Source organism: Hypomesus nipponensis, chromosome 3, assembly GCF_054491055.1.
Source record: "Hypomesus nipponensis isolate SF chromosome 3, ASM5449105v1, whole genome shotgun sequence".
Lineage (NCBI taxonomy): Eukaryota > Metazoa > Chordata > Actinopteri > Osmeriformes > Osmeridae > Hypomesus > Hypomesus nipponensis.
In genome coordinates this window covers 7036345-7045114 of record NC_140363.1, presented here as the reverse complement: position 1 = coordinate 7045114, position 8770 = coordinate 7036345, and positions in this window count along the sequence as shown.

The window sequence follows — 8770 nt, the reverse complement described above, 5'->3', positions numbered from 1 at the left end:
GAAATGTTTATCTTCAAACTAATGTTTTTAGTGTGTTAGTCCGTGATGTGCATGTGTGATACATAGGATTGAGAACAAAATTGTTCCCAAATTTGAATTGTCTGGCTGGACCTGGCCTTGGGGTGGAGGTACACCCAGCAGGGTGTCAGTCTGGAGGGGGGGGGGGGGTGGAGATACACCAGCTACAGGGTGTGAAGAGGCATTGACACCTGCATCCATCCTAAACAGTGTATTTCCACATTTTCTCCTCTAAAGCCAAATAACATTTCCTCATCATCCAATCGTCAACAACCATCACTTTTATCTTCCTTTGCAAGACGAGGCCTGATTAAAGAATAACGTCACTGTGTAATCCCTGAGCTTGTCTATTTGAAAGTGTGAGACAAGCGTATATTTCCCTTTTAACACTGTGATCATTCGAATGTGTCCATTTTCAAAGTCCTTGTAGCCTATGTGTTATTAGTGTGAATGTTGAATTGGATATAATTTGCTGTTTATTTAACTTTTCAGTCATGGACTATGCAGATAGGCCTGTGTTTTATTTATTTCATTATATTTAAAAAGGCACCACCATGTACAATTTAAATGTACAATTTGATGCATCATAGCCTCCTAGATTATAGCTTTATAAATTTGCATCTGTAGTCTCTTAGCAGGTCAAATCCCCAAAAACAGTACAGTAACCAACAGCAGGCTACAGAGTCAAAACACTAGTTAACAACATAGAACGCACAAAACATAAAACACACATGTACACGCAATAGCACATCACAAAGTGTATGATTGTCAAGTAAAATCAGGACCATAAAAAAGATGTATGGAAATACCTTGCTTTGCTGTGGTTAACTAATTATTTGTATAATTTCATGGCCTATATTACCCCTTCCACCGACGTCCATTCATACAGATTTTTTCATTCATTTTCTTTCTTTTTGTGCGTTCCAGATGCCCCTCCCTCATAACGTCATTTGGGGATGCGAGTTGACCTTAGCCAATGAAGATTCTACGATGTGCGGACTGCATAGTCAAACGGTGACAGGACAGCGTGTCAAATCGGTGGACTAAAGGGGACGAGGTTTAGATCTCAGCACATGCAAAGGAGATTCTCTACAAGGAAGTGAAGCAGTCACGCAGATTGCATTGGAAAGTGAAACAACCACTGTCCAGAGAACTATTGGAACTACTGGCTATAGAGGCGACACCACATTTGGAAATGAATCGTGTTGCTGCACCGAGATGTGGAGTCAAAAACTAAATTTCATACAGATATCGCATATGCGTATCAGTGAAAACCCCAATGTTAACCTTTCTTACCACCGCGTAATTGTAGACATTTGCAGTTGGATATAAAATCAGTACCGTGGAGAGCAAGAGCGGCCAATAGGCGCACCATAATACACCGACAATTGGAATTGAAGAATTTTGGATCATTATTAGCTGCATATGCTTATAATTTTTTGTTTGCCAATTATCCGTTTTGGACATCCTACTATGGCTATGTTGTGGATCTTCTGAAACAGCCTTAAGTCGCATTTGAAAGCGTTGCATTAAATAAATCCAAATAGTTATTGCAGGTTTCATCAACTTTCATCAAGATGTCAAGGCGAGTTTTCCTTCTGTGCGTATTTATACAGACTGCATACCTGGTCCCCGTCCAGGGATTCCCGGCCAAGAATCAGCAAAATTCCAAAGAGATGAGCAGCGCATTGGTGGAGGTAAATGACTTCACGAAGTTCTTAGAATGACCATAGTGTTTATTCTTGGGATATTCTTTGCTGCGCATTTTATAGCAACAGGTCATGCTATAATCTACAGCTCAATGTAGATTATAGATGCATTCATTAACAAAATATATGGATTTGGCTGTCTTCATAATTCGGTATACTGTCTTGGCACTTTGGATACTTGGATATGATAGCTGAACGCACACGACGCAGAGGAGTGTTGGGGAAAGAGACGCGCACATCACGTTGTTTCACCGGTCTGTTTTGTTTCAACTGTTTTTTTATACATCTAGATACTGTATGAGAGTCATGTCTGACGCTTGCTGCGTTTTGGAAGATGGAGAAACACTCTCCTCGTGAGACATGCATTCACATAGGTTTTTTAGACTCACTGCTTGCACAGTATGGAAGCCTATGCCTAAAACGTTAACCCGTGCTGATGTATGTGTTAATTGGAACCATACATTCGGAACCTGCTAAGTGAAATCAGAGGATCCATAAAATTGTGAACTTAGGTCATCATGACAGGTTTTAATGAAGGCCTATATATATTTGACTCCAAAGTACACAGGCTAATCCAACGAAATCTCAGGATAAAATGTGATAAATTATGATAGGACAGATTCTGTCTTTCGTCCTCACTCTGTCCTGTTTGAGAAGCAATGGCATACATGGATGCACACGCTTTTGCTTATTCTGAAGGGCGTTCAGTTTCATGCTCGCTTTCTCCTCTTCAATGTTCTCATCTCCAAGCCACCAAAGACGTACAGTACACAATAGGGATCAATTGTCTAATACTATGGAGTGAGCTGATGAATTTGAAGTTCACTTGATCAAGGTCTCTATTTTTCCTTTCATCTTATTTATTCAGCCAGATTTACTATGTGTTATACCTGTGCTCTATTTCCATAGCTTTAGTTCACTTTATTGTCTGTTTATCTACCATTGTCCAGTAAAGGGAATTGACATCTTAGAGGAAGTATTTCCTTTTATATTTCTACACATCAATTTCCATCCAATGTAATCAGACATGATGGAATACACTTGCATAGGTATTGGGTCAGAGGTTAAAACTTTGAAGTCACATAAAGGAAGTTTAATAGAAACGCATGCAAGTGAACAAGAGTAAATGCTAAATTCTAAAATAACGTTCCTGTCGATCTTACCAGCCCCAAATGTGTTACATTTATGTTGTTGTCCTTGCAGACCAACAGTTGCATAACCTTGTGGAAAAAGACCACCTTTCTCTGCCACATCTCATTTTGTAGCTCATATTGTTCACAGATAAAAATGTGCAATGACATAACCAGACTCCAAAAGATGCATTTAACTGCCACTGGCTTTGACAAACAATGAGGTTCATGGATGGATACAGGGATGGATACAGGGATGGATGCAGGGATGGATGTACGGATGGATGTACGGATGGATTCTATTCATACACAGCACAAGAGGGGCTAGACATAAATTGGCTGACGAGGCAAAATACTGTTCTGCAAAATTTGATAATTTGACAAAATATTTAACAGGAGAGTGCAAGTTTCCAGTTCAGCAATGCATGGATGAAGGGGAGACATGAAGAGCCTGCTCTCTTCCATGGTCTTTTTCCACCTTATCTTCAAAATACATCTTTCCCTCACTTCTTCCGTCCATCCTATTCTTTCTCTTATCCTAATAGCTCTCACCACCTTCTCTTTCTCTCTCTTCCCAACCCACCTCCTCCTACCTGATCCCGCCTTCCCATCTCTTTCCACCCCTCTCTGGGATATGTATTTTAATTACATTCTCGCTAGCTGGAAAACAGGGGCCAGCCACCCAACACTAATTCAGAATTGAACACACAAACAGGTGCTTCTGCAAACTTTAGGACTGGAATGCATGCCAGCGATATTGAATGTGAGTGCTGGAGAAGTCAGGAGATTGAAAGCAAGTGGGGCCAGATAAAGATCTTTGATAATTGTTAAACCAAATAATCTTGGACAAAAATCGAACAGCAGTCCCCCTCAAATCTCTCCTTTCCTAGAAGTGAGCTGAAACCTATGGCACATTTTACAGAGGGCGCCAAATTCTTGAGCCTGTTCACAAGTTCAAGTTCTTATTCCGTTTCACGCTGAGGGTAGAACTGTGTGGGGTGGAAAGCTCTCAAATATCCGGCACCCTAATTGAGGTTAAAATGAAACCGTATACCATAATCTATGTAAGAAAGTGAATGCTCTGCATAAACTTGTGGAGTGTGGGTACTGGAAGGCAAGATTTTTGGGGGGAGGAAGAAACGTAAGCTAATGTTTCACCACTGGAGCCACATTTGGCTCCACATTAGGCAAAAGAACACACACAGATAGGATTACATGTTTGTGCAAGTACACACACATAAACACATGCATAGTCTTAGATATGGATTTATACACCACATGTATAATTACATTTCTCCATTCACTGACTGACCCATAAGTACATACTGTACATAAACGCACACACAGATATTGCATAAACTAACTTTCAAAGTCTTGATGGCTTGGTGTCATAAGCCTCTGTAACTTCTACTTAGACACCAACGTTGTGAAATACCATGTGAAATACTCTGTATAGGAACACATTTATTTAAGCAGTCACAGTGTCAGAGTGAATTTCCCTTCAAGTAGATTGTCTTCAGTTGGGAAGTGAGTACATAGAGGATGGGGGGGGGGGGAGTGGTGGAAATATCTAAACTGAACTGTCACTGCTATGTCTGCACGCACATACACACATTTAAAAGACATACTGTCTCACCCCACACATGCACCCCAATACCAGAGGAGCTAATATCCATCTTGACGTCCTAGCCTTGGGTTTCACATTCTGTGCTGCACAGCGAGGTGTTTAATGGCATAACTGCCAGGTCTCAGAATAAAGCGAGCTGTCAGAGCTATTAATACACATTTGAGAAAAATGCTTCTTCCTTTTTTTACCTCAGGAAATAATCAGATCAATCAACTTGGTTGAAATGTGAGTTTTTCTCCTTTTCTCTACTTATTTCTTAATACTTTTTCCCCAGTCTTTCAGCTTGCAGGAAAGTAAGGCGTCAACATTGGGAAGTCTGTATAATGTGTGTGTGTATGGTGCAACGGAACCACAATACTTTAATACTCCTTACTTGCTCACCAAGGACACGTTGATAACACACTACTTTTGGTAAGTGTTGGTTTTGATGAGGAACCAACGCTGTTAACTCCATTGTGGTTTTGCCAAGCTAGCTGCTGCAAAGTAGCCGTAACTGCCATTAGAACACACAATGGCTGCTTCTATAGAAGGATGGCATCAAACGAGTTCAGATGCTTAAACTCTGATGCTATCTCTCCATGGCAACCCAATCAGATGGTTGTGCAGAAGCAGGGTGGTAGAAAGAAGGAATGAATGGGATATTTGAATGGGACATATTTTTGCAAGATATTTGAGTAATTTCTTTGCCAGTTTCTGGGCAAACATCCCATACATGGGGTGTACATGTTCTGGTAAGAGACCTTCACTGGTTCTTCCTAATTTTCCATGTGATATTTATTTTGGCCCCTGATCACCTTTCTCCCCTCTCTCTCTCCCAATATCATGTGGAACGTCAGTCTCCTGTGGAAGTTTGTGTGGAATATAGAAGTCCACTTGCCCAGTATTCCTCTGGGCCAAGCTCTTTTTCCCTCATTAGAAACTCAATTACTCATATACAACCGAATGAAAGATGTTTTTTTCAAACCTTTCATATAAAAAAATTAAAAGAATGTGTAAAAGACTTTATCCAAATAACAGTATCTAAAAGCTTGAATTGGAATCGGGCTGTTTCCTTATGGCCAGAGTTTGATCATAGATTTCTTTACAACCTGTATGAGGGACAAAGTACAGAAAGCATTTTCCAATGGTTCGAAAGATCCCGTCAATAAGTTGACTAATTGAATAGACTAGTGCACAGTACCTGTGATGCAGTCGATAATGAAAATATCAGTGATACATAAACACAAAGATTCCTGGAATTATAGATAGTGCAGTGCTCGTGATGTTTGCGCCTGTGACTTGCATGTTCTCCCCGTGCTCACATGGTGTTCCTCTCTTAATAACTCCAATACAAAAGAAACATGCAGACCAGATGCCCTCCTCCCCATGTCACATGCCCTCCTGCCCATGTCACATGCCCTCCTGCCCATGTCACATGCCCTCCTGCCCATGTCCCTGGGCAGGACAAGAGAGCACTTGGATTTGGCCCCTGGGCACCATTGATATGGTCACCCACTGCTATTGCTTGCCCTCGGAGGAAAGGACTATAGGAGGGGATAATGCAGAGGGTGAATTTAATCCGGTGGACACCAGAGCACGTGTGTGGTTGGGGGGGGGGGGGTCTTTACGCTGTGTACACGTGTGATTAATCACGATTCCCACTTCAATGGAATCCATCTTAATATTATAGTGATGCAGCTGCAGTGTTTCTCAGTTGCTACAATTCTTAGATCATCATTGAAATTCTCAACACTATTTGTTCAGCCTCCACATCCTCTAGTCATTTCTGGATATTAAAAAAACAATTACTCATTATTATGAAGAGGTTGCCAAGCTTTTGTACATTCATGCAAATGAATGTTGCCTATTATATCAGAAATTACTCCTACTCCTATACAGAGTTCTGTGTTATAGCCCATTGACAACATGGTTAACATTTAGGCTATCTTGTTTGTGAACAAAAACATCATTTTAATGGTACTGCCATGTTTATTTACATAAATATCTATCTTTGGGATATTAACTACTGATTTTGAGCAAGTTATGGGTTTTCTTGCAGGTAATACATTATATGGTATTGTTTGTATGAATTGTTTGACACTGACAATTGACTGAGGAGGTTAAATTCAGGAGTTTTCATGTTGCATGCCCATTCCATGTCACGCTTACAGTAGTGCAACTCAGTGCTCACTCCACAGCTGAAGTCATATTCATTGTGCCAGCTCCGTGGATGAAAATCGGGCAAGTTTACTTAACAGCAAGACAATCTAAAGTGGATACCTTAGAGATCAGTGAAATGTTTCATGGCAACATATAACATGCTTTACACAAGTCCGAGCTAACATCAGCAAGTTTGTATTCAGGTTTTTTCTTTCGGAAATGCGAATCGCTCATCCAAACGTCAAACACGGCACCGCAAATCCTTGGGTGCTGAGACGGACACCTGCAAAATTACAAATGTGTATCAAACTTCCACACACAGACAGAAACCTCTGGAATTATAGTATAGATGGCTCTAGTCAATGTGCACCATGGCACACATTCCTATCCATGTATTTTCTTATGGACTAGTGCAGTGTATAGTGTTGCATAGTATAGAATAGCACAGTTTAGAAGTACAATAACCCAGATTCCACTCCTCAATTTATTCCTTTCAAAAGTTTACGCATGGTTGCAGCAGCAGTTCCCTTTTCGAAACATGCCGAATAAAACAATGACATGCACTGTATATAGATTAGGTGAGGTTCACTGGAGTCTCATAGTTGAATAGATGAGGCCCTCTGGTTCCCCACTTGGCAGTATGTCGGCCATACTATAATCAGCTCAGTGGTGACAGTGCACTTTTCTTGAAGAGATCGAGAGGGGGAGAAAGGGGAACTTTCTGCTTCACGCACAGGTTTCCTGCTCATCACTCATGCACACCTACATTCATATTGCATTCATTAGGCGGACACCAAATGCCATTTGTTTGCGAGACAGTTTAAAACCTTTAGCATGTCTCTCCTTTCCTCACCTCTCCCAGTGTTTTCTTCTCCTCCGCTGCTCCACAGCTTAAGACTGAAAATCACTTTGCTTTCATTGCACCGTGTGCCTGGCAAATCCAGACCCACTCACTTAGTTCCCGACCCCCTAATTGTTCTTTAATTCAAATGCTCATTTCCTAGTTGTCCAATACACGATTGACTCATTCAGACAGCAAACTGTTCTGTTATAACTACTGGAACAGATGGATATGAACTTCCCCAGCTTTCTTTGAAAGAAGCGCCGGGTAGGCTAAATCTGTTCAGTGGACGATGCGTTTTGCCTAGCTGCAGGTTTTCTGGTCACAGATGAAATTCAATAGAGTGCTGGTGAGGAAATGTATTGGTTGTGGAGATGTGTGTGTGTGTGTGTGAGAGAGAGAGAGAGAGAGAGAGAGAGAGAGAGAGAGAGGGGGAGAGAGAGAACGAGGGAATGGAAGAAACATCTGTTTGAAGTGTGCTGCAGACACAGCACAAGACGTAAGTCAAGACGTGACACACACAATCGGTGGACAGAGAGCTTTGATCAAACCAGACCCTCCCCCATCGCCCTAGCCACTGCACTGCCTACCCTCCCCACTCCTCCCACTCCTCCCACTCCCCTTTTCATTCAACCTTCAACACCCCTCTTGTTTCCCTGACCATCTCCTTTTACTTTCATCCTCCTCTTCCTGGCTGTCCTCCCCCAGCACCATATAAACTATACTCATCTTTCCCACTCTTTACTTCCTACCCGTGTCCATCCATTGTGTCCCTTCAAGCCCCCATCCTGCTGCCGTCGCCCTCCAAATGCTCGTCCTTCTCCACGCCTCAATCTTTCTCCCCCAGCCCTCACCCTCCCTTCTTACTATCATCCTGTCCTAAATTCAGCACCATCACACTCTGAACATATGATTACAAGCTACATACCATACCCATATGACAGATGATATACCCCGTATAATGTCAACTGAGTGTTGATATCTCGGGGGTGGGATGCTGGTCCTTTGAAGATCAGACCCTGGACAGACGCTGGACATACGTCAGATAAGTGATAGATGGGAAGGAGAGGTTCTTTTAGTGTCAGATGTTTTATGTTGTATGCAGACTTGCCCTTCACTGAGAGGACTGTTCTTTATTCTATGTATTCTATCTATTTCTAGTTTTTTTTTTTTTTGGGGGGAGGGGTAGGTTTAGTGTTACATTAAGGGTTGGGGTAAGAGAAAGGGATACTTTTAGGGTTAGGAGCTATGACGGGGTTAGGCTTCAGAATAGGTTTTTGGCTCAAGGTTATGGAAAGTTCGGGGA